The sequence below is a fragment of the Rattus norvegicus genome, chromosome 14 (genome assembly GCF_036323735.1).
Source record: "Rattus norvegicus strain BN/NHsdMcwi chromosome 14, GRCr8, whole genome shotgun sequence".
Lineage (NCBI taxonomy): Eukaryota > Metazoa > Chordata > Mammalia > Rodentia > Muridae > Rattus > Rattus norvegicus.
Window position 1 is genome coordinate 69,539,183 of NC_086032.1, and position 27,122 is coordinate 69,566,304.

At 35.4% G+C, this 27,122-nt stretch overlaps 1 protein-coding gene and 1 pseudogene across 33 annotated transcripts in view; both read left to right on the forward strand.

Annotated features, from left to right (window-relative positions):
* Lcorl (ligand dependent nuclear receptor corepressor-like) overlaps window positions 1-27,122 on the forward strand; it is a 137,351-nt gene that overhangs the window by 56,264 nt on the left and 53,965 nt on the right. The window lies entirely within an intron of this gene.
* Polr3f-ps2 (RNA polymerase III subunit F, pseudogene 2) lies at window positions 29-25,248 on the forward strand (annotated as a pseudogene). The gene has a single exon (XR_005493284.2). The product of XR_005493284.2 is annotated as an RNA polymerase III subunit F, pseudogene 2 (transcript).

Genomic DNA, 27,122 nt, shown 5'->3' on the forward strand with positions numbered 1-27,122 from the left:
GTGAGTGTTGCTGGATATTTAGTGACCACTTAGTCTAGGAATTTCTTAGTTTTCTTCAAGGTCTTTTGAAAATTGTGGAAATTTTAAACGAGTCTTATTAGTATAGCAATTTTGTTTTATCAGGTCTTGTCTTTGGTAATTCCTTTCTTTGTGTAATATATCACCATTTTCTGAATTTACTAGGGTTTTGTTGTTGTTATTGTTGTTTTAGTATTTTTTCTTCAATAGAACCATTTTAGAAATCTCCAGTATGATTTAACCAAAATGAGGAAAGGAAATAATACCTTTTAATGGTATTGACTTTGTTAGTTAATTAGATTGTCACTTTAAAAAAATATAATTAACTATACTTTGAGATAATAGACAATAAATGTGATTTTAAAGACACAAAATACATGGGTCTTTAGCAACTAAGATGTTGATAAAGCTTTTGTTTTCTGAAATTTTCCCTAATTTGATCATTTTTAAATATTCTGAATATTGACAGCGGTAGTATTGATACTTTGCCACTTACTGTGAGCAACAAGTTTATATTGATTATCTTATTGAAATGTAAAGTAAAATTTTAATACTCTGTTTGAACTTATTTATTATATTTCTAACTTAGAATTTTTTGGGTTATGTTAATGATAAATATAAACTATGAATACTTGGATTAATAATGTCATCAAATAAGATTGAGCATTAAAGCCTTTTACTGCCTGTGTCAGTTACTTTTCTCATTTCAGTGACAGAAATACTTGAGAGGGAAGGCTTATTTGATTTACTATTTCAAAAGATTTCAGTCCTTCATGGTAGGGAAGGCATGAAGGCTGAGCAACTTGAGCTTTCAGAGTTCTGTATAGGAAAATGAGGCACAGCTCCTAACACAGCAGCCAGGCAGAGAAGCAAAGAGTGGGACCTTTAATTCTGGTACCATGACTGCTAGTACTCAGGCAGGTTTTTAGGTTAGAACCAGCTCAGATCCGCTGGGTCTTGTGTCCAAAGTACATGGTGTACTCAACAATATGGACATACGTCAACTTTTTGGAGGCAACAATGGACAATAGCAATAGTCTGTGTTTTGGGATTTTCTTAGATAGCCCTGACTAACAACCTAAAGGGGGCTTTTCATGTCTGGTGTTAGGGGTTGTTAGTCTGTGACTTATGGAGAGTCCAGATGAAAAAGATCATCTAAACTGTGTATGTATATCTATACACAGATGCAAGTATCGTGTATAAACTTACATATCTGTGATTCCTTGTGATTTTTTTCTGACACATTTACCTCCTCCTCCTTCTGTATTAGTCTTTCTCCCTCCTCCCTAACTTCTGAGAAAATATTTCTTAAATGAATGAGTTATTAATAAAATAAATTGGGCTGGAGAGATGGCTCAGTGGTTAAGAGCATTGACTGCTCTTCCAGAGGTCCTGAGTTCAAATCCCAGCAACCACATGGTGGTTCACAACCATCTGTAATGGGATCTGATGCCATCTTCTGGTGTGTCTGAAGACAACAACAGTGTACTCATATATAATAAATAAATAAATAAATAAATAAATAAATAAATAAATAAATAAATAAATCTTTAAAAAATAAAATAAATTATGTTCAGTTATCTAAATTTCTCTAGGTATTTAGTTGTATTGGTGCTTTATTTGTTTTATTTAAAGAAGTAAAGTATTTAGTACCTATATATATTATGAATATCAACCCATAGCTTCATTATATTTTGATTTTTGTAGTGCTAGGATACAAACCCAAGGCCCTACCTATACTAGGCTGGTAGTCTGCTAATGAGCTATGTCCTTAACCCTTAGTCAGTTTGTTTGTTTTATTTTTCTTTGTTTTCTTACTTTTTATTTTTTAGATTATACTTTAAAATAATATCTATATATGTATGTACACATATATGTATATATTCAGGTTTTTTATGTATATAAACATAATCGTATAGCTACAAATGACCTTGTCAAATCTTATGTAAACTAAATTATATTTTAGATTTTAGGTTCACATTCTCTGATCACATAAAGTATTAAGCTTGCCTAAATTAGACAAAATATGTACATGTTAGCTGAATCATATTGGTAGAAATATAATAAAATGAAAATATCTCTCATCAAACTGTTTTTCCTGTTTTATTTTTATCCCATACATCCCTAGCAATGACCTAACTATTATTCTGGAAAGTCATATGGTCCCTCAAAAAAAAAATATAATGATGGATTTGATTGGTTGTTTGAAAGCTCTACTAATGAACACATTCCCCTTAAACTTAATAATAGCCACATTTTACATGTCAGTCTTTCCATGTCTTTGAGTTCAGTATAGACAGATTACGGCTGATACAGAATATATGATTTCTTAGGAATTTAGTTATTTATATGCTTATATTGCTTTTATTTTTTTTTTTATTTTTTTTATTTTTTGGAGCTGGGGACCGAACCCAGGGCCTTGCGCTCGCTCTACCACTGAGCCAAACCCCCAATCCCGCTTTTATTTAAATTTAAGCATCTTTATGTTACTCTAAATTGGCATGACTCATTTAGGCCATAAATTTTCCTTTCCATGGTGTTTATTTATTTATGATATCATTGTGTCATATTTTGAGTTTCCTTTATGTGGGTTGCACTTTTACTTTCAAGAAACAACTACAATAAAATAATCCACACACTACTATTCACATTTAGTTTTGTTCATGAAAATATTTTTAATCTTATTTTCATCATATCTATAGGCACACTTTTATCATCAGATAGATAGAGAGAGAGAGAGAGTGAGTGTGTGTGTGTGTGTGTGTGTGTGTGTGTGTGTGTGTGTATGTGTGTGTGTGTGTGTGTGTAGGTATACTTGGAATCCCTGAAAAGTAAAGTAAGATAGGGAGATAAAAATACGAGACCTTAGATATTACACAGTACAAAAGTAACCTTAAAACCAGTCCTAAGATGCCCACTCTGCCCGTTTCTTTCCTTCTCCTGTTCTGAGACTTTATTTTTGCATAGTGATGGAGACTAAACAAGTGCCTTGAGCATATGAGGCAAGCAGTGTACTCTAAGCTACGTCCCCTACTGTGAACTCTTTAATTTCCGGAGCCAAGGACACCACCTCAGACTGCTTCAACCTGAAAGTGTTTGACTTTGTTAATCACCCCCCCCCCCCCCTTGATAACACTTGGCCTCCCTTAGATTCATGAAATGGTTTCCTTCCAGTCCCTTTACTGACTGAGCCTTGTTTGCCTTTTTCTCTGTACTGTTTTCCTCTGGTGAATTCAGTAAATAAATGGAGAATGAACAAGTTAGAGTAAAGAAAATTTTCCTAGTTAGAAAAAAATAAACTTATTGTGTGTCTGTTTTTTTATCAGTACACGTGTGTTATCCTGTGTATGGAGTAGGAGAACAGCTTGCAGGAGTAGTTTACTCCTACCATTTGGACCTTGGGATCAAATTAAGGTGGTCAGGCTTGGTGGCAAATGCCTTCCTTCACTGAGTCCTCTTTTTGACTCAGCTTCTCCTATTATTCCAAATGGATCCCTGAAATTTTCTCTCCTAAAGCTAGAACTTCAACCACCTTTTAATTTCATCCTTTTCCATACAAAAACTTAATTCTGTAGCTTCAGGACTCATTTTTAATTAAAATAAATCAGTTGCTAGTCCTGTTTTAAGCTGTTTGATTTTTATTTATGTGTAGGTGCATATGTCTCTAAGAATGTGTGTAGTTGCCCACAGAGGCCAGCAGAGGGCATTAAAGCAGCTGGAGCTGGAGTTGACAAGTGTCATAAGCTACCTGGCAGGGATGCTAAAAAATGGCACTCTGGTCCACTGTGAGAGCAGCATGCACTTTTAGCTATTGAGTCATTTCTTCGGACTCCCCTCCTGAGTGTTCTCAGGCTCACATTCCTATTTACATCTTGTTGGGTACAGCCCACATGACATATAGGAGGCACTACCTGTGACACGGGAGTTTCAGTTCCTCCTTTTCAATTCCCCTACACCCTTTTCCTATGCCATTAGATCCCTTTCCTGCATAGCACCAGAAAATAGTATAGTATTGATGCTATGCTTTCTTTAATTCTTTCCTTATATTAAGATCATAGACTTATGGTATATAAGTGAATGAATTTTTTTCTCTCCAGTTTCCCAGGAAATGGTAGACTTTTAAACCTTTGTGTGTTTTTAGACTTTGTGTGTTGGGTTCTTTGCATAGCCAACTGATATACCTAGTTCTGTTGAAAAGATACTTCCTACTTGATACTTCTTGGAACAGACTTTGTCACAACTACTCAGTACCATTTGTTTTTATATGGAAATGATTTTTAAAACAATAAAAATATTTATTTAAAAATTTGATGCTAGTTTTATTTTTGGTACAAAGGCATAATTACTATACTTAAAATTTTGTCCTGTGTTTTACTGCTTAGTACTAGAATTAAAGGCAACTGAAATCCTGTTACATACATACCATTTCACACTTCTCTTTTCTGATACATTTAAAATCTTCTTTGAAGAAAGAAATGTTCTATCTCCTCAGAGGCTTGGCCTATTATTATTTCCACACTTGCTAGATTCCTAAACCGTTACATTGTACAAAATGGAGCATGAAGTGTATGTATCTTTCTGAGCAAAGAAGGTATGATAACTAAAACCTATATCATGTAGAAATTGATTCACTCTTCTACACAGCTGTAATCTACTTGGTAGGGACCATGAATGAGTGATAAATAATTTAACTGATCTTTTATTAGCTTTACATTTCACATAAACTCTAGTGGTTTCTGTAGAGTATAATCACCACCGTTTGAAAATGTGTTTTATAATATACAATAAATTTTAAGCGTTGAATTTAAGTAATATAACAATACTTGTAGAATATTTAAGAAATTTTTAAAAATAGTTTTTACTCTTCAAAATAATATGCCAACTGAGAATATTAACCTTCATAAATTTTGAAATTTAGGGACAGAATTTTTTTAATATTTTATTTTAGTCCTTTATATAATAAGTACTGCCTTAATATGTTGCAGAGTATATTAGTCATTCATAAGATATATGTGTATAAGCTTCTTTATATCTAGAGAGATGATAGCAAAAGGGAGAGAAGGAAGGAGTTATTTCTTGTTATCCATGAAAGATTTGTTGTAGGACCCTGCAGATACAAAACTTTCTACTTGCTCTTGTCTCATAAAGTGGTACAATATTTGCATATAACATGCATATATCTATTTATTTCTTTCCTACAGTAAGCATATCTGTATAATTCTGTGTAAATAGTTGTTAAACTGTTGTTAAGAAATAATGACAGGAAACATATCTATACATGTTTGATATATGTGTATATGTGAATATTTTTTATCCACACCTTGAATCTAAGGATATGGAACCTACAACTAATGAAAAGGGCTACTATTCTAGTCATTCAATTTACGTATGATTTAAATATTTTATTTTATTTACTAATGTCTTCTTTTAAAAATGTGCATACACTGAGTGTTGATGATGCACCTTTAATCCCAGAACTCAGAAAACAAAAGGAAGTGAATTTCTGAATTTTGAGACCAGCAGAGTCTATAGGGCAAGTTCCAGAACAGCCAGAGCTGCAAAGAGAAACCCTATCAAAAAGCAAAACTGTATGGGCACTATGTTCTCATCTGTGGTATGTGCAGTAATATGACACAAAGCTTTAGATAGTCACATGTAACATTGCAATGTAGGACTGTTAGATCAGACCAATAAAGTAGAATTCTGATCAAAATAACATGCCAAACTGGGTATATAAAGACTGGTGAGCCCTCAATCCCACACAGTGCCACAGTTACTTGAGGAAAGCTTGGAGTAGGAGAGGTGATCCACCCCAGTGACAAGCACACCAATTAGTTAGTCGTATAATACTCAAATGGTTAGCCCTGAAAACATGCAGATGCTAGATGTAGATCTAGTAGAAATAGAAGACAGAATTATAGATATAATAAAAAAAGCCCAACATATAAAAGCCCAACAGTGGTCAGTGGCCATCAATAGAATGTTGTTCATGGGTCATTTGGAGTAATACAGGTTTTTTTTTTAAATACAGAATAAAGGATTCTCAGAATGCTAATAAAATGAAAGGGTCCAATCACCAGGAAAACATTAATCTATAAAATCATGCAGGATATAGGGAATAAAGGAATATGGAACACAGATATTTGATATAAAAGTAACTTTGTATCAGAAATTGACAATTTTCAAGAATTCGGAAAGTTAAAGGCTTATCAAAGCTATAAAGTCTATAGCAGCCTTCAAAAGGAAGATTTCATGCTCTATAATTTACAGCCAGGCTGATTGATCTCTGACTGACTGGGGCTAGGATTTTGAATCTGAATTTGTGTACATGCTTAATCAACAGTGTTTCAAATTCCTACAAATGAAGAGAGAAACAGAATGAGAAAGTGAGCAATCCAGTGATACAGTCAGGTCATTAGCCTCGCCACTTGAAGTGTGGAAGTACATTGTGAACTGGGCATCAGCACGGTGGAGTTGTCCCTGGAGGACATTGAAACCATCTCAGACACCCTCATTTATGATGGGAAAGTGGAGATAATTCTCATTGCTATGAAGTATGGCACTGTTGGCAGTGTGGATGGACCTATGAAACCGTACAGGACAGGTTTGGTCCAAGCACCCTGTGGACTCTTTCCAATTTTGATGTCTGCCATGAAGGTAGTAAGCTTTCACCATCTAATTGTATTTGCATGACATGGTGGCTTGAATTTTAATAAAGAGCTGAGAATTTTACTTTTTAAAAAATTTTTTTTGTCAAGTGGAATTACTGAAGAGCAAATTATTAATGATGGAACATCAAATTTCTTTGAAAGCATTCTTTACGCTGATAGATACTGACTTACTGCTGTGAAAAACATTTATTAAGACAACACAAAGCAAATTAAGTTTAATGGGAAAATCATTCTTTAGTAAGTAAAACAACTTGAAGCAGTAGAAGAGCACAACTTTCGATAGCCCAGGGAAAAGATGCCAGTAAAGCATGCTGCCGTACTGACCTATCCCAATGCTGTTGTCCAGGAAATAACTTCAGAGCAGGGGATTCAATCCCAAGGGGCTCCTAATTGGTCTCTCACTATTAAAGCTGTAAGTTTTACTTCTGGCTTAATTGTATTATTACTTGCCAGATTTTTTCCCCCAGATTCTTATTCTGTTTCTACTGTGTGATCCTCCCAACTACCAGCACCAAATTCTAATGTTGTAATCGAATTCCTATGTGGAATGTGATAAGTAGGACCTTTGCTGGCAGATGAGGTGACAGAATGTACATGAGGAGTCTTCATGAGTAGAATTAGGGCCTGAAAAGAAGAGACCCAAAGTGCTGTGTTGCCTCTCTGTCATGTAAGAACACAGGGAAAAGTAGAGGGAAGTGGGCCCTCATCAGATAGTGATCTACCAGCTTCTAGAAACTTGATAAATTATTTTCTTGATAAACCATCACTCTGCAGTGTTCTATTAAAGCAGGTAGAAGGACTTGACAGTATCTAATCTTTTAACTAAAGGTAAAACAAGATGGGCATGGTGGTGCACTCCTTTAATGCCTACACTTGGGAGGCAGAGGTGGGCAGATTTCAGTCACTTCAAGGCTAGCCTAATCTCCATAGTTAGTACCAGGACAGCTGTCTTAAAAAATAAAAATAGATCAATAGATTGCCTTTCATTCACTCTCTGAGGTGTGGGAAATAGGTGTTTCTTACCCTGTTTTATAGTGGTCTCCTTATTTTTTTAATCCTTTTTCTAAAATCATGGTGTGCCTGTCTATGTAGAGAGCCATCACTGTGCAGTTTGCCAGTCTCAGGTGCCGGGCATTGAAAACTAAGTTTGCATGTTGTTGTACAGAAGATAGCCATATCTCTTTTAAGGATCTCAGCAATTGGGTTTTTAGCTTTTGATTTTGTTTTAAGACAGGGATTCTCTTTTTTGCTCTGTCTGTTGTCATGGAACTCACCCTATAGACCATGCTGCCTTTGAACTCAGAGATCCACCTCTCTGGTGTTGGGATTAAAAACCTTCTCCACTATGCCCAGCTCACTTTGTGTCTTAAGCTTCTTTATGTCAACAATGACCAGTTGAAAGGATTCTCACTGCACTCCTCCTTGGGGCTGAGCCCTATCATTTTTCAGTGCTCTAAGTGAACACCATTGGAAGTGTTACCTTGAGATAAATGGGACCAATAAAATTAAACTTGCTAGCTCATTTTTATTGCATGAATTTTGAGCTATAGAATTAGCATTTAATGGCCTAGTTATTTTTAAGTGTTAGATTATATGTAAGATACAGAAGGTTCTAGAAGACAGATACTGCAGGTTTCTTATTGTTGTAGTAAGGGCTAGTATGGAGAACAAGTTTCAGTTTTCCTAGGTCTATCAAATAAACATTAGTCTTATTTTAAGTGGAAACTAAATAAAGGAGAATTACAAAAGAGAAAAATATTATTTTATAAATATATTCTGTATTATGTCTTTCTTTTGTTGTAATAAAAGTCACTATAGCCCTGAAATTTACTTTATGGCCTAGAATAGCCTTGAACTTCTACTTTAGCCTCTCAGATGCTGTGATTACAGGTTAAACTGCCATTGCTGGATTTATATTATGTCTTGGTAATTAGATACTGAATCTTTAAATTTGCAACTAGTGGCTAGAAGTGTCCCTTGCCTCAGCAGAATAAAGAGATATTTAATTTTTTTCCTTATAGCATATTTTCTTACTCTGAGTATTAAGTGGAAAGCATAGATAAATTTAAAAATATAGCAACTGTTCTGTATAGTAAAATGAATTCTACAGAGATAAGCTATGATCCAAAGAAATTATCAGCCATCGAAATCATGACACCACAAAATCAAATTGAAGATCTTTTCCACTTAGCGATAGGTATTTTGCTGAGAATACACACTCCAGTTTGTTGTGGACCTTGTTAAAAAAATGTTCTATACAGCCAGTCATGGTGGAGTACGACTTTTAATCCCAGCCCTCAGGAAGCGGAGGCAGGCAGATCTCTTAAGTTCAAGGGCAGCCTGGTCTAAATGAGTCCAGGACAGCTGGGGGATGGGGATGGAAGGGGTCAAAAGAAAACGAAAAAGTGATCCATACAAAAACAGATGTCATGAGTCTGTGATTCTATGATTTTTTTTTTTTTTTAATGAACAGTAGTGTGGATTTTCACATGAAACTTCTAATCTGGTCTGGCAATAAATACAAGGGGTTTGATGGTGATCAATTGAATTCTGTGATGGGGCACAATGGTAGAAAACTCCTGGCATGAGGAGGGTCCTGGCTCAGCTGTTAGCCTAGCAATAAAGGAGTAGGTCAGGGACAGCTACAGAATATATGCCTTACAGTAGTGTGATCCAGTAAGACAGGTTGAGCTCAATCTGTCTCCAACTCCAGTTGGATCTATAGGTATGCACCATAACATCTGACCAGCTAGCATTTTTCTATCATGATTGAAATAATCTATATTGTACAGTAACCTGAAGCCAGCTTTCTGGTCAGCACTTAAAACAGTAAAAGTTAAAGCATTTTTTTATTCAGTTGCCTATGGATACCGCTCATATTAGGCAGCACAGCTCAACAATCAGAAAGCTCTGCCGAATACTCTCCCTGGGGATTATTAAACCTCACACTGAAATATATTAGTTTGTAATTAAAATACATTTTTAAATAATTCATTTTAAAGGTTGAAAAACAAATTAATTTAAAAACATTAATTATATATCTAATATAAACAGACAAAACCAAAAAAATCTAAGTTTGAGTCTACATGAGTTATTTGAGATTGATAATTATGTACTTTGCACTTTTGAATTCTTAAAAATTATTAACTTACATAAATAACATTAGTTTATAATTTGTTTTATACCCAGGATAAAAATAAATGATTATTTCTGCTCTTCATTTCCACATGAACAATTACAGTAGACCTATATGATTGTGTTCCTGCCTTTTAAAAATACCTGTTGTTAAAAGTTGAGTATTTCATGGCTTCTTGTATTTAGAAACCCCCAAATCATTTCGGGGTAAAACAATAGTTTCATATTGACTCTGGGTTTGATAAAACTGTGGAAAATCACACTCCTGTATCCATTCCAAGCTCTGCACCACCAAGTACAAGTGTGCTGGAAATCCTCAGCATCACAATAGTCACAAGATACAGAGAAGTGTGTGTATGTGTGTGTCTGTGTCTGTGTGTGTGCATGCGTGCGTGTGTGCATGCACATGCATCCTATGACCCTTAGTGGAAACGTTAAACATGAAAAGAAAAACTCTTTCCGATGTTTCAGGCCCCAGAGCTATTGGGTGGGGTAATAGAGTTGTCATAACTAGAGCTGAGCACCTCAGAGCCTTCGTCCCTGCACACTGATGAGACTGTGCCACTCTCCCATCCCTCATCAGAGAAGCCTCACACAGAGCCACAGCTTCCAGCTGCACCTTTACATGAAGATTCTGTCAGTGCAATTTCATAGAAGTAGTGCTTTGTTACAAAGAAAATATCACATCTTATTTAGCAGTGTGATACAGCTTATGCTCCATTTTAAAGGACTTATCTATATTAGATTTGGAGTCTAAGAGAATGATTAGGTTTTGACTTTCTCTTATTTAGCTAAATTATGGAAGAAACTCAAAATTTTTATGATTTGGTTAATTCTTACCTTTTTTAATGTGACCAACAAGAGAAAATTACTATCTCACCATTTTTAAGTTTTTGTGTAACTATGGGCTATTTGGTTTAGTTTAATATTTTCTGTTGGCTGGTTATATATTGTAACTATAACCCACTCACACTGTCTTGTAGTTTATTGACTTCTCAACCCCAAACTTGAAACAAGTTATCCATGCTTATAACTGCAGCCAATATGTCCATAGCACATGCTTCCTACAACTGTGTATGTGGATTCAGGTGTTCAGATATTCGCTGAAGTACAGACCTTCTATTTACATGGAAATACATCAACAGTTCTTCTGAATCAAAGCCACCTAGAGAAGTGCTTGTTTTCATTGCTTCAGATGGGAAAACACAATATAAACTAGCTTTTGGAGCTTGTTTTTTGTTTCTAATAAAGTGCTCAGTAAAAGAATTAAAATAAGTGGGACTGGCAGGAGAGAAGGGACAGGGGGAAGTGTAAAGTGAATAATGAAAAAAAGAATTAAATAGAAAGGACTATTGATGGCAGAGTTGAAATAATTTTAAAATTAAAATAATAACTTGAATTTTTATCTCATGGCCTGCTTGGTAAAATGAGGATGCATGTTGTATGCGATAGCATGTAAATGAATAAATGAGGAAGAAAGGATAGTTCTTCGCAGAAAAACTCCAATTTTAAGAACACATAGAATAATGAACGAAATAAAAATGCTTCCCATACAAAGCACAGCAATAAGTGTTGGACTCAATGAGTAAGTACTGAAACCAATGGAAAAGGCGTGTGCTGTGCAGTGAGATTTTTGGCTGCTTATTTTATGCCTTATATATTCAGAACCACCAAGCTGTAAACCATTTGTTGCAGTAAATCTCCAACCTGAATAAGCTGGTGCAAAGAACACACAACTCAGGTATATTCATAATACTTAAAAGCCGTACGCTTAGATTGGGCATATAAACCACTACACTGCTCTCTATCCCCAGCTATGAGAACCCTTGCTTCTTATGGCTTCTCCAGGTTACATGGTTTTGGTCCATCTTCCTCTATCTCCACATCTGTCTCCTCCTCCTTCCTCTCTCCCCTCCTTAAAACCTCCAGCCCACTCCCTTCCACTGCCCAATCACAGCCGTAGCCTGTATTTGACCAGTTAAAATGGGAAGAAGGTTCACTTGAAATCACCTGAGTACTTGATCCACTCCTCCTCTGGCAGCCCCTCTTGAGGAAACAGAATTAGCATCAAAATACAAACAGTACAGAGGTAATCTACAACAATCCTCCATTAAGTACTTTTAAAATACTTCTCTTCAGTGACTTTACTGTTCAATAACCCTTTGTTACTGTGGAAGTGAGGAATATTTGGTCATTATTTTTCTGTGGACTGTGGGGTTTTTAATTTTTTTTTAATTCTTTGTTTTTGGAATTAAAATATAATTACATCAATGCCCCCCACCTTCTCAGATATGTAGCCTCCTTTTCTTTTAATATTGGGGTGTGTGTGTGTGTGTGTGTGTGTGTGTGTGTGTGTGTGTGTGTTCTGTTTTCCTTACTTTTTTTTTCTTTTCTCTCACCTCCTTCCATCCCTCCAGTCCACCTGCCCTCACCTCTGAAGTTAAGAGAAGGATCTTTGATGTTTGCCACACTGGAGTGCTTAGGCTCCTACTTTAGCCTCTAAGTAGCTAGGACTAAAAAGTAACAGATCATGATCATAAAGAGCCTTGATACTTGATTTTTAGTAATTATATTCATAACAGCAAAAGGCAGCTTTAGTTAGATATAGCTTAGTTTCCTTGCAGCTCTTTTTAAAAATACTTGTCAGTAATTGTTTGCCTTTATCTGGGGTCTTAGCCCATTCAGAATAGAAGCTGATGGGTTCAGAAAGCAGTGTTTAGAAGGGTGTTATTGGCAGATACTCTGTAGACAAGAGCAAGCACAGAAATAGTTGAGTACTAAGACTCTGTATTCTTTCTGCTGCTGCAGCATTTGAGCAGTGCACATGGGTTTGTTTGCTTTTTTTGTCTGTTGTGAGCAGTATGTGAACAGTATTTTAATTTCTGTAGTAGTCATTAAACTTGTTTAGAATACATGTTTTTAAACCCCTGTTTAAAACACAACAGTGTGCTTGGTTTTATGTCTTTCCTCCAAGTAGCCCAGCCATAGCACAGCTCATGCACTAGGAGTGCTGTTATTTGTTAAAGTAGGTAAGTTTGCCAGTTACTGACCCTGCCATTTGTGGCACTTCTAGCAGTAATCTTAGACTTCAACTTTGCTAAAGATGGCTGTGGTGGGAAAGGAAAAGGGCTTATCCAAACAACTAATTTGTGGGTCAGAGATTGGGACAGAAAACATATAACCTATCACTAGAAGTGATCCTCCAGCATTTTGAATACTTTCTAGTCACATTTTCTCTACATGCTGTGTGTAGACATAATGAGTATTGAGCTAATGCAGTTTTGAGCGGCTTACTAAGCTCTTCTTCAGTATGAAGAGAATAGTTCACACTTTCTGCCCTGTGTCACTATAAGTTACTTTGTTTACCATAGCAGTTAGGCTAGCTAAAGAGACCTAGGCTGCTATGTATTGTCTCCTCTGAACTTGTCCTGGATAATAGAATACAGTAGTTTGTTGTGTAGCAAGTGCACACTGGATGAAGCAGAAAGGGAGTGGAATGTGTGGGTCTGAGGATATAGAAAAAGATTACTGGTTTGAATAGATTTTTAAAGATTTGTTTTCTTTTTTGAAAATATTTAGAAATTTCTGAGTCTTTTCTAACTTTCTTCCTTTCACAAACTGTTCTTTGACCTTTTTGTAAGATATGAGGAAATGAATATACTCGTTTACGTTTCCAGTGTGAGATGACTCTTACTCATTTGTTGTTATGACTTCTGTTGTTCTCTATCAAGTTTTATGTCCTTTTAATTTTTCTTCTTAGCTCCAAGCTTCATAGCCTGGAGATCTACATATTCCCCCAAAATTCATAGGCAGAATTTAATTGGCTCATGAATTTGAATGGGAGAAAAATAATTCCAGTTTATTTTCAACTAGCCCAATTGAATATTAACATCTTTACATTTAAATATAGACAGCTATCAACTGTGATTTTTAATATCTATTCTAGTATTATTATCTAGTATTTAGTATCTTTTCTAGTATCATAGATACTTTTATGATACAATGTCTTTTAAATTACATTATCATTGCTTTGAACTTGTAGATACTAGATTATTATTAGATCTTAGATTGTAATATATTGTGGAAGAATGCTGTGTAATTACCTCAATTGTTTTTCAGCTGTACTGATATATATATATATATATATATATATATATATATATATATATATCCATCCATCCATCCATCCATCCATCCATCCATCCATCCATCCATCCATCCATGGGTTTTAAAACGTGATTCTGAGAAAGAACACTTCAACACATAGCCAAAGGAGTGCCTGCATGACAATGTTTATGAGTCTCATTTGTTCCTTTACTGTTTGATCTTTCTACTTCGTCTGTTCCTTACTATGCCTGTTCTAGCCTTCAGATTTTTTTCTGCCTTTAGTGGCTACACCACTTAACCTGTGCTTAAATGCTACCAGCCTCTTATCCAAAGTCTATGTTAGTGACTAGATATACATATACTGCAGGAAGAATTTTAGAGCATTAAATTTAAAGTAAACTTGTTATTGTTGTAAATCCGTTACTTTTCTTTTTAAGTCCCCACTAAACTGGGCTACTGAGATCTTCTGACCCAAAATTAAAATAAAAGCTGTTTTTGTTTTTTGATACATCCTCAGTAAAGAGTAATTGAGACATATCAAAATTGTGTTGTGTTCATTACAATGATCATTATAATGATACAAGATCAATACTTATCACTAATAAGGCCACTGTGATTATTCTTAGACAAGTTTCTTGACACTGTTACTCCTCTAGGGAAAATTCATGAATATTGTCTTGTGAGGTCACAGGGTTATTGCATACCTAGAATGCATTGATGACTGCCAGACCATTCTCTCGAATGTGATGTTTGGTTTCCTTAGCAGATCATGAGGGTTTCATTGCTGCTGTTCTAATGGGTGTGGATTGATGCTCTGAGCAAACATGTACACTTCTCTTTTTAAAGTGTCTGCTTGAGTTACTGCGCCATATTTAACTGAGTTGCCTACTATCATTGGTGATTTGTAGATATTCTTTATATATTCTCAACAGAAATTCTTTGTCAAATTATCAATGTTCTGTATTTACCGAATATTCTTTTTCTGAAGCAATTTTATGTCTTGTATTTGAGTTGTTGGACCAATTAACATTATAATGCTTACTACATACTAGTTTATGTCCTTCATTTATTAGTAGGGAAATTAGATACTTAGAACCACAGGAAATGAACAAGACCTAGCTCTGAAGCCCTAGGAGAGGCGTGGCAAATTTACCTATAGAGTAAAAAAATACAAATTGTATATTGTAAATGTTTTTTTTATAACATATTAAGTTTTTGGCACATACATAAAATAAAATTGTAGTTGCAAGATGATTATAGGATTTATAAGATCAACATGGTCTAGATAGGGATAATCCTTCCATATAGAAATATATTTGAAGAGGATATTATTTGTGTATGTATGTATATCTGTGTGAGAGAGTATGTATAAAATTTATGAACATGAGACTCAAGTCAAATGACTTTTCTGTTTGCTCTTATGACAGCTACAGAACTAGGCCATAGTTTGTTCTGCTATATCACCCTTTAGTGAAAATACATACCTAGGTTTACCAGTAGTTGATAATTGATAGATAATATACATATCCTTTCTATTTGTGTTAGCTGTATTTCTTAATTGTGAAGACAAGCTTGTGTACTTCCTTTGTCTTTTAGTATTCTATGTATCATACTTCTTACGATAGTTCCGTGGGGAATGTTCTATATTTTTCATTTATCCCTTTATCGCATGAGATTTTCAGCAAAGGAAAGGGGTAAATTAAACGGTTTATTTTTCCTTTGTTAATATGAATGATGTGAGTAACCATCCTAATTTTTTACATTCTTCTGTGAAAAATACTTTAAAGGGTTAAATTAATACTACCATTCACCATGCAGTATTACCACAATCTGATGATGTAAACCATGACTGTAGGAAAGGACCCATTGTTTTTAGAGTTCTTTTCCATTCATGTAGTGTAGTAGGAACGTTAATGCTTCTTGTGTGAAGTGTACCAACATAAGTGTGCCACACATACTACTGGAAATGCATTTGCAATAGTCATCAACACTTGGGAACCCTCTGGCGATCTCAGGTCATGGTTATGTTGACATTAACATACAAGATAGATAAAACCAGCCTAATGTATATCTCTGGATTGTTTGGGAGAATTTAAAGTTTAATAATTTTTTCCTTCTTAAAAATTATTTTATATTCTATCAAGGTCAGAAGATAACTTGAAAAGCAAGTTTTCTTCTTCCTCCTTCTGGATCCTGGGGATCAAACTCTTGGTGTCAGGTGCTTCTTACCTGCTGAACCCTCCCACATAGGGTTCATGCACATATATCTATCTACACACTGGCCCTCATGCAGTACAACTGTTAGCCCTGTATATAAATTATACAAGATAAAACATACAGCATTTGTGAAATTAAAGTAAATTAGTCCATACCTAGTAAGCATATTGATACATAAAATGTATTTGCTTGACATAATGTGTACTGTAAGTTGTTCCCTGAATTCATGGTTTCACTTTCTGTGGTTCAGTTGCACATGGTCAAGCATGATCTAAGACTAGTAAGTAGAAAATTATAGAAATAATACACTAAGGTTTAAGTAACCTTACTGTAGTATGTTATTTCTACAGAAGAGTATTTGGCATTAAGAGGTCTATGAGTAGTAGAAACAAGCCTTAAGTGAAAGTGAGTGAATTGTTCAGAGGGATTATAAATATGTTTAACATATACCATTTTATATTCTAATTTTTATATTAATTGTTGTTTCTTTTTACTTATTTTTTAGTCTACTACATCACATTGATAAACTTTTTATCATAAACATGTATGTACAAGCAAAAATACAGTTTCCAGGGTTTTATAACTTTAGATATCTAAAAGCAACTTGGAATATATCATTTGTGGATAAAGGAAAACATTCCATAGATTTTTGCTTGTACTAATCTGGAGCCTTCCATAGAATTTTAAGTTAATTATTCCAGCTGAGAAAAATTAATAGAAACATTGTTATAATTTGACCTTCAAATCAACACAGGTAACATTAGAAACATGCACAAAATGGAAATGATGAGTCAAGGTAATCCATCATGTTCTGTTTTACAATGCAGTATCCTTTGAACACTTACTCTCTGAACCCAGGAAATAAATTTATATTAGGGCATATGTTTATTGCCTTTGAACCAAATAAGTTCAGATTATATAGTTTCTTTTGCATTTTCTACCTGCCTTTCAAACTGTGTGAACCCAAGAACCAAACTGATTTGAGTTTGAAAAATGATCGTGATGCACTAGGATTTATATTATGGATACCACGTGGTCTTGCCTTAGAGATAAGCTGGTTTTGGAAGCTCTGTCACTATCCATGCCTTGCTCTTTCTTTCTCTGTTTTTCATTCTCTGTAGAAATACACGTAGGTTAAGTCCTGAGTAGATGTGGTAGATCCGAAAGTCTTTCCCTGTAAAGTCAGCATAATGATGTATGCCTGTAACCTTAGCACTTCTGAGGTGAAGTAAGAAGGATCAGGAGTTCAAGGTCACCCTTGGCTGCACAAGGGTGTCTGTCTCTCTCTCTGTATAAATATACACACAAACATATATCTACACACACACACACACACACACACACACACACACACACACACACAATCGCTCAGTCAGAAGTCATGAATGACCATGCTTCTCAGCTCTTACTGTCATGTCTTTATTTTAAAATATAGAGTTAGGGAGATGGCTTAATCAGTGCCTACAATGTAAGCTTTAGTACCTGATTTTAGATCCTTAGTATGCATAGGAAAGCTGGGTGTGGTAGCCATGGAGATATTCAGACAGGAAGATCCCTGGAGCTCAGTGGTCAGTAAGCCTGGTCCAATGGATGAGCTCCAGGTTCAGTAAAAAACTGCCTTTAAAAAATGATATGAGGGGCTGGGGATTTAGCTCAGTGGTAGAGCGCTTGCCTAGCGAGCGCAAGGCCCTGGGTTCAGTCCCCAGCTCCGAAAAGAAAAAAAAGAAAAAAAATGATATGGAAGGTGATCACATGTGATACCCAGTGTCCACCTCTGGCCTCCACACATGTGCGTACACAAACAAATACATGCACCAGAGATACCCACAAAAAATGAAATTTTAATGTCAAGGTGTATGTGAATACTTGTGTTTGTAAATCAAAATTAATACATCGTTTTGTGCAGTCAAATATTATATGAACACATAATATTTGTACACAAATTTTGTGTAACTGACGTATACTAGGGACTCACTTCCCAAAATGGATCATTTCTACTATTATTGCATATTAGGCCTCATTTGATTCTAGGTTTTTCAGCTTACAGTTAAATTATGTTCTAAAAGTTTATTGGAACTCTTGAGTAGTAGTTGTCCATGAAAATAGGTGCCAACATGAAGTCTACCGCAGCAGAAGTCTATAGTGCTCATTAATGGTGAGTTTTTATTCACTGTCATTATAATTTGTCTATTGAGAATTTGAGTTTCTTATCTAAAAGAATGAGAATTTACTTTCTATTCTCTCTTTAGATAATACTTTGATTCCTTCCTATCTTTTCCTAGCCTCACCAAAGTGGCTTACTTAGTATACTTTACTCCTTCATCAGGGAGTATACTGCAAAATAACCAGACACCTGTATGAAACCATTTGTCAGTTAGCCAAAATAAAAAGATGGGGATTGAGTTCTTATACCTTAGAGCTACTTCATTTGTTGTCCATAGAAGTACATAGCATGCTTTTCCAGTGAACTCCTGTGGCCGAGTGACTAGTTGCTTGGAAAATTATTTAAGGTGCTTACACTCTGTTTTTTTATTTTATTTATTTTTAAATTTCATATATGTATACTATATTTGCATCATTTCTCCCCCCAAGAAACATTGCTTTAGTGCTTTATTATGTCTTAGCCTGAAGAGAATAGAAACCTTAAACTGTTCATGCCATGTTTAGTGAATGCTTTTCAGTATGGAGAAAACAAGTTTGCTGGGATTCTTGCCTGCTAGTAGCTGGAAAGTGTCAGGTGGACCTGCCCTGCGCATGCCACAGTGTGAGTTAGAACTTGGCTTGCACATAGCATCATATAGTGCCATCTTGATTTGCCTGTAGTGTTTAGGCACTGTCTAGTAGTTCTCCAAAGTATAATTCCTGTATTTTTCAAGATTAGGTACCTAACTATGGGATGAAATAACTTGCACTTAAAAGAAGAAATATTGATTAACTCTTTCTTAGAGCTTTAATCATATCACTTATTGGTAAAGAGAATTTCAAAAGCATGTTTCAAACCAAATATTATGAGGAGCATTGTGTATCTTGTTATTCTTTATTCTAAAGTAATGTTTCTCAACCTGTGGGTCACAACCTCTTTGGAAGTCTAATGACTTTCACAAGGGTTGGGTCACCTAAGATAATCAGAAAACAACGTGTATTTCCGATGGTCTTAGGAACTGAGACACCACTCCTCTGTCTTTAGACAGATCCACATGTAGATAAGCCAACATACCTGGACACAGACACCCGAACAAATGCAAGGGTGTGTGATAGGGTTGACACCATAAGGCACTTTGGCAGACCAGTCAGTCACACATGTGTAGAGAAGACTAATGTGTTGAAAGCAGCAATATTGGAGGTAAAACAACACTTCATGAATTACTATTGCTGGGTAAATATAAAATCATTAACTACTGCAAAAAAATAGTATCTGTACCATGGGAACTTAATTTTTTTATATTCCTATTGAATACTGCCCCCTTGTGATAGTTAAAGGAATATAAAGGAAAAGAAAAAAAGTAAATCATAGGAAACATTAATGAACTATATTAAATGAACTGTGCCATGTATGATCTTTTGTATTAAAGCTATTGTTATTCTCATTAGAAAACCATACCATGACAGTGGTTCGTGTAGAGGAGAAGACTAAGGAAAGAAAATATAGTAAGAGTTTTTGTACAGTGTGGTTCGACCTCAACAATTGCAGCAGGAGTTGAGAAACCATAATGTGGTATTTGTTGTGAAGTTGAACAAACTAAAAAGCCATTTTGATAGCAAGCATCTGAGCTTTGCTGGCAAAGACACCAACTACTTTAGAAGCAAAGAGGATGGACTCAAGAAAGGCAGACTTGACACTAGTGGTAGGTACCATACACACAGTGTAGCAGCCGAGGAAGCTTCCTGTTGGTGGCACAGTCAGACTGGTGGTGAAGGGTTTTTGCCAGCAGCCAGAGACATTGTTCAAGTTCTTATTGAAGGTGAGTTTGTTATGCAGTTGAGTGCAATTTCCTTATTTAAGGACACTGTCTATTGAAGAAAAGATGGCATATCTGCTGATATTCTTGGTCAGGTAGTCCAGGAAATTAAATATGTTCCACTTCCAATATTCAGTATCCAGCTTGATCAATCTACAGACATTGCAGATTGTTCACAGTGACTGATTTATGCAAGGTGTATTAATGATAGTGACTCTAAATATGATTCCTTTTTTGCAACCATCCTGAAACAACAATTCTGCATGTGAAGTATTTGACATAGTTAGTTCATCTTTGAAAGAGCACAAGGTCTCTTGGGGACAGGTTTCTGCCTTAGCTGTGCTAGGATGGTGATCAGGATTTCAATGTTTGGTACTGAATGAGTCACCAGAAGTCATCGGAACTCTACTTTATTGGCAAATATTACCAATGAAGACACTGCCACAAGAGTTACAAGAAGTAATGAAAAGGACCATAAGTTCTGTCAGTTTTGTCAAAGTGAGTACTTTATAAACAGTCTGCTGTTTTCAAAACCGTGTGTGAGTTAGATGCACCAGAGCTCTGCTGTTTCACACTGAAGTGAGGTGGTTCAAGAGGAAAAGTGGTAAAACATGTTTTCGAGCTTTGTGATGAACTCAAAATGTTTTTTAATGAGAAAGCAAGACCGTAGTTTGAAGCACTTTTCAACAATAAAATGGAATCACAGAAGATAGCTTACTTTGTTGACATCTTTACCATCTTGAATAACTTAAATTTATCACAAAATGCAACATGCCTCGATTTGTCTGAAAAGGTCTGAAAACTTTTAACCTACTTTATCTGCTTTCTATGAGGCACATGACATTGAAACAGACAAAAAGATTACTATGATAATTTCTATGAAAAAGCACTTGCTTGCAGACGAAATTTTATTGTATTTTCCAAATCTACATGGCACTTGCAGGAAGCCCTTTCACAGTCAAAGTTGAAGGTGTTCCTGAGACAGTACAAAAAGAGTTCATTGAGCTTAATAACAGCAGTGTAGCAAGAGTTGCTTTGATCCACAGTGCTAGTGACAAACTTCTGGAGCAAATATTTCCAGTCATGACCTGTTCTCTCTGAGACTGTGTTGTAACTCCTTCCATTCCAACACCGCATCTTTGTGAAACAGGGTTCTCCAGCTTGTTGGTTATCAAGGCTAAATATATAAGTAGACTCATGGAAATTAATCTTCACTGTCCTCTTGTAAAGATTACCATGAGAATTTCTGATCTGGTTAGAAAGAAGCCTTCTCAACCTTTGCACACTGACACTGGCTTTTTACATATACTGTCACAAAATGAAGCAATGTAGCTTACTGTTGCTATTAAGACTGTTAGTCGTCCTATACCATGCTTCAAAACGAATTTTTGTTTATTTGTAGTTAGAAATAAATATTTCACAATATATAATTACATATTGTTTTGTGATTAATCACTATGCTTTACTTATGTTCAATTTGTAATAATGAACATATATCCTGCATACCAGGTATTTACATAATAATTCATAACAGTAACAAGATTATAGTTATAAACTATAAACTATATATTTGGGGTGTCACCACAACATCAGGAGCTCCTAAGGATTTCAGCGTTAGGAAGGTTGAGAACCACTATTCTAAAGGTTCTCTGGTGCCATCTACTGAATGTCTTTCTAAGGAAGATCATGGGGAAAAAAGTATAAAATTTTCATTTAATCTTTTTTAAATTAATTTTTCATTAATACACCTTATTTTTTATTTGTAGATGGGGTCTCACTATTTTATTCATGCTGGCCATCAACTTGAAATTGTCTTACCTCGGCCTCCTGAGTATTAGTATTTATTATAGACATATACCACCATACCTAGTATAATCTGTTTTTTTAAAGAATGAATTTAAGTTTGTAGATGGAGCAGAAAGTTCAGTGTTCTCATATATTTTCCCCACATTCTTTAAATTTTCAGTATAAACATACTATATTTTGTGTAATTGATAAATCAATAATTGGTGAACGTTATAACCAAAAGTAACATGGCGATGAAAGAGTTTATTTCATTTTAGATTTCCAAGTGGCCGTCCAACACAGAGAAAGTTCAGAGCAGGAACTCAAGCAGGGTAGAAACCTGAAGGCAGGAACTGAAGTAGAAGCCACAGAAGACTATGTAGCCTTGGCTGTCCTGAGACTCACTCTGTAGACCAGGATGGACTTGAAATCAGAGATCTGCCTGCATCTGCCTCCTAGTGGGCTTTCCAAGAAATCAACCTAGTCCCAACTATTAGTAAATTTTGAGCATAAACTTACTCATAATTTTTATTTCTCTTTTAATTAATTGGCATCCACAGTAATGACTCATTTTTTTGATTCTAGTAAACTTGTATATGTTTTCTTATTCTTGATATCATAAGGGCTATCAAACTGATTATTTTTCAAAGAACCAAATGAACTTTTTTAACTTTAAATTTTTTACTTATTTACTTCACTTCTATGTATATAAGTATACCATCACTCTCCTCAGACACATCAGAAGAGAGCATCAGATCCCATTACAGATGGTTGTGAGCCACCATGTGGGATTTGAACTCAGGACCTCTGGAAGTACAGTCAGTGCTCTTAACTGCTGAGCCATCTCTCTAGCCCTGAACTTGTTGGGTTTTTTTCATTTATTTATTTATTCACTTTACATTGTGATCACAGCCCCCTCCCCTCCTGGTCCCCCTTCACACAGCTCCTCTTCCATCCCTCCGTTTTCTCCTCTGAAGGGGAAGGTACCCCCGTGTCAAAGCACCCTGGCACATCAAGTCACGCAGCACTAGGCAAACCCTCTCCCCCTGAGGCCAGACAAGGCAGACCAGTTAGGGGAACAGAGACAAAGATACAGAGTCAGGGATAGCCCATGCTCCGGGTGTAGAAGTCCCACGTGGAGAGGAAGCTGTACATGTACGTAATTTGCAGGAGGTTGATCTAGCCCATGGAAGCTCTTTGATAGTTCAGCCCTTGGTGCTTCCAAGGGTCCAGGTTAGTTGATTCTGTTGATCTTCCTGTGGAGTTCCTATCCTCTCTGGGCCCCCTCAGTTCTTCTCCCAACTCTTTAACAGAACTCCTCAAGCTCCATCTAATGTGAAACTATATTCTTTATTCTAGTCTTAAGCAATATAAACTCTTGATGACTTTAAAGCAAGAAAAGTTCTAAAATCATGAGTTTTCCCCCTTAATCCAGTTTTTGCTTTCATTGTTTGCACGTGCTCTCTAGACCTTATATGACACTAGAGCGTAGAGGCATTAAAAAAAAGGGGACCACAAAGATGCTTCTTTCAGGGTAAATGAATGGCCTAAGAGTTTTTACTCTAGGATTTATCGCATCTGAATGAATTGTGTATTTACAATATAGTGGATATGGGAAATTTGATTTTAAATGAATCATCAGTTTGAAAAATGCTTAAGAATTTTGAATGATGAATTTAAAACATTTTTTTTTTTGGTTTTTGGTTTTTAAAGAATTTAGTTAATTCAATTCAGTGAACCAAAAATACTCACAGTAAAAATCATCAACATTTATATGTAAAACAAAATCTATTTTTTTTTCTTTTTTTTTTTTTGGTCTGGTTTGGAGGGCAATTAAAGTTAAAATATTCTTTAATGGGAGTTTATTATCAACGAAGTCTTTTGTTCTAGAAATAAAGAAAATTAGTACTGTAAAAGTCTCGCTAAAACAAAACACTGGGGCAAAAGCAAAATAAAACTGCATATTAGACAAGAAAGAAATCTGTATCCTGAGCAGGAAATTTTCCCTGGGAATTTATCAGGAAGGACACATGAGCTTTCTGGGTATCCTTATCTTTTCATCATTTTGGATCAGGATTTCTCCGATACTGCAAAACCAGGTTAGCTTGCCCACAAGCTTTTGGGGATTCTCTCATTTCTGTGTCCCATCTCCCTACAGACCCTACTGATTACAGATGCTTATATTACTGTGTCCAGGGTTTCTATTCATTCTGGGCATCTGAACTCAGGTCATGTAGGCTTGTTTAGGAAGTGCCTTGACAGCTAAGATTTTAAATTTACACAGAAATCTGAAGTTTATTTTATAATTATGGGTCAATCAACTCTAAGAACCAGATAAAACAAAACAGACAAAGAACACATCCAAAATTAATCTCAGAACATTCCTAAATACAAAACAAAGTTCTCTGGAATGTTTACTTTCCCCTAAGTCAATAGATTATAACATACAAAATAAGATTCATTAAGTAAATGATCATAGCATACAGAAATAAGATTCATTGTTTAAAGTATTGGAAGAAAATAATAAAGAGCAAGATCAGACCACCGAAGGCTAAAATACAAAGACAAAAGGGTTTGGGCATGAAGTGTTAGCTCAGCGCTTGTTCTTGCCGAGGAAATGGGTTAGATTGCCAGCCCCCACATAATGGCACAAAAAGATCTATAACTCCAGTTCTGGTGTACCTGACACGCTCTTGGACCTCCATGAGTATCAAGCATGCACATGGTATATTGCACATTCATGTGAGCAAAACACTTGTGTATATAAAAGAAATAAAAACAAAAAGGGGGGGGGATGAGGTTTTCTTTAAAACAATAAAAAGCTAAGAGCAACAACAACAAAAACCATGGGTTGAAAGCTAGTACAGTGTGGTACTATAGAGATGGCTCAGCAGTTAGGAACTCTCAGAGGACCTGGGTTTATTTCCCAGCACCAACATGGTGGTGGTTTACAAACATTCATAACTCTAGTTCCAGGGGATATGATGCTACTTCTGATCACCCTGGACACCAGGCATGCCTGTGATGCACATACTTTCATATAGACCAAGCACTCACACACATAAGAAATAAATATAACTAGGCATAGTGGCATACAGTGAGGTTCAGACCAGCCAGAGATACAAGTAAGCAAGCAGAATATTAAAAATAAAAATCACTACAGTGGAATTTAAAACGTAACTTTTAAACAGTATTGCATGTAGTAAGAGTTTGTGAAAATCTGAAGAAGCCATGAATCACTCATCTCTAAGTTGGAAGTGTTTAAGGCACTAAGAAAGGACAGATAGAAAAAAACAACTACTATGTGTTTAACTACTCTGTGTTTACTATGTGTTTAATGATAGGTAGGTAGAAAAGAATTAGGGAGGGGACTGATGCCAGACATCACCATGTAAACTAGAGCTGCATGGCTAGAATTAAAGAATTATTCATGTATTAAATAGGACAAATATGTTCATTGTAAACATTTATAAGAAAGATATGCTTGTAAAAACCTCCAGTGACTAATAAAAGAATTGATGTTAGACTATTTAAACCAATAGAAGAGAAAATAATGAGAGAATATTTTGGAAGAAAAACTGACACTGAGGAAAGTATAAATGGAAATACCAATTATTTAATCTGTTAAAATGGATTGTCAAGTATCATAAAATTCATTACCTAAGTGTTCTTCACATAGGTTTCCACATAGATAAAAAGCTAGACAAAAATCAAGACTGATGGGGGTGGAGAGAATGCTTAGTGGCTAGCTGACATGTTTGCTGCTCTCGCAGAAGACCTGAGTTTGATTCCCTGAGTTCACAACCTCCTGTAAATCCAGCTGTAGGGGATATGACATCTTCTTCTGGCTTTCATAGGCTGCATTCTAGTACACTAAAGTACACGTGGACACACAGGCACATATATACAGTATTAAAGATAAGTAAATCTTTAAAAAATAAGTACTGAGACTGACCATTCATATATAATATATTAACACTAAACATAATAAATTTCAAATACAAAGGGAAGTATTGTTCATCAGAGAATCCATGACAGTTCTGAATCTTTGAATCAAAAATAATAGTGACTAAAAATAACAACCAGAATATTATAAATGTCATAAAAAGTTTGATATTTTAATTAAGTCCAACAGATCAGTATTAAAAAGATACTGAGACCTATAGCTCATTCCTTTAAATTTTATACCCAGCAGTTTGGAAAAACAGAAAACTTGCAGGAAGATTGCAAATTCATATCCAACGGAGCTACATAGTGAGGCTCTCTCACAGAGAACTGAAACTATTCCTTCTTCAGATCAAAAAGCAAACATAATGTTACTTATGTTGTGTGGATTGAAGCAGTTATCTTCTGTTCTGAGTCAATACTTTTTACTGTGTTACTATCAAGGCTTGTTAGGCATTTTTCCTGCATTTTTGAGGTTGATGCTTTTGTGTGTGTGCTGCATCCTATTAATAAATAGTTTTACAGTAACGGATTCTCATTTCTTTACCCAGACTCCAATTCATGGGATAATAAGCCCCTCTACTTTGTTGTTCAGAGTCCTTTTTTTATGTATTGCTAAAGTCTATTCGGTACCATTTTGTTGATATATCTCCGGGGTGTGTGTGTGTGTGTGTGTGTGTGTGTGTGTGTGTGTGTGTGTGTGTGCGCGCGCGCGCGCGTGCATGTGTGCGCGCGTGCGCACGCATTCTCATCTGTAAAATTGATAATTTTCTTTTGATATTGTTATGTGCATGCTTTTGTCCTGTCTTGACATCAGATTAATAGCCTTACCAGATGAGTTAGAAGTACAGCTGCTTTTGACTTAAAGAGTTTAAAACAGTTGGAATTAATTCTTGTTTCAATGTCTGATGGTAAAGTCGCCATTGAAACCATCTGTTCTTGGATTTTTTTTAATTGAGTGTGTTTGTTTATTGATTTTATCTTTATTTGTTTTAAGTCATTCGAGACTTTCTGTTGTTTCTTGAGTTAGCCAGCCAGCTTGTGTTCTTCTGGGAATTAGATTATTTTGCCTAGGTTATCTAATTGAAGTATCATTTTTATAGTATTTATATTTCTGTTTTTTTCTTTTAAAATTGATGGTGTTACTTGTAATCCCAATTTTAGCAATTTTGAGTTTATCTTTTTTTTATCAGTCTATTAATGTTTTACTGTTGTTTTTTTTTTTTTTTTTTGTTTGTACCTTTTTTTTTTAAATTGATCTCTATTTTTCCATTCTGTATTTCAT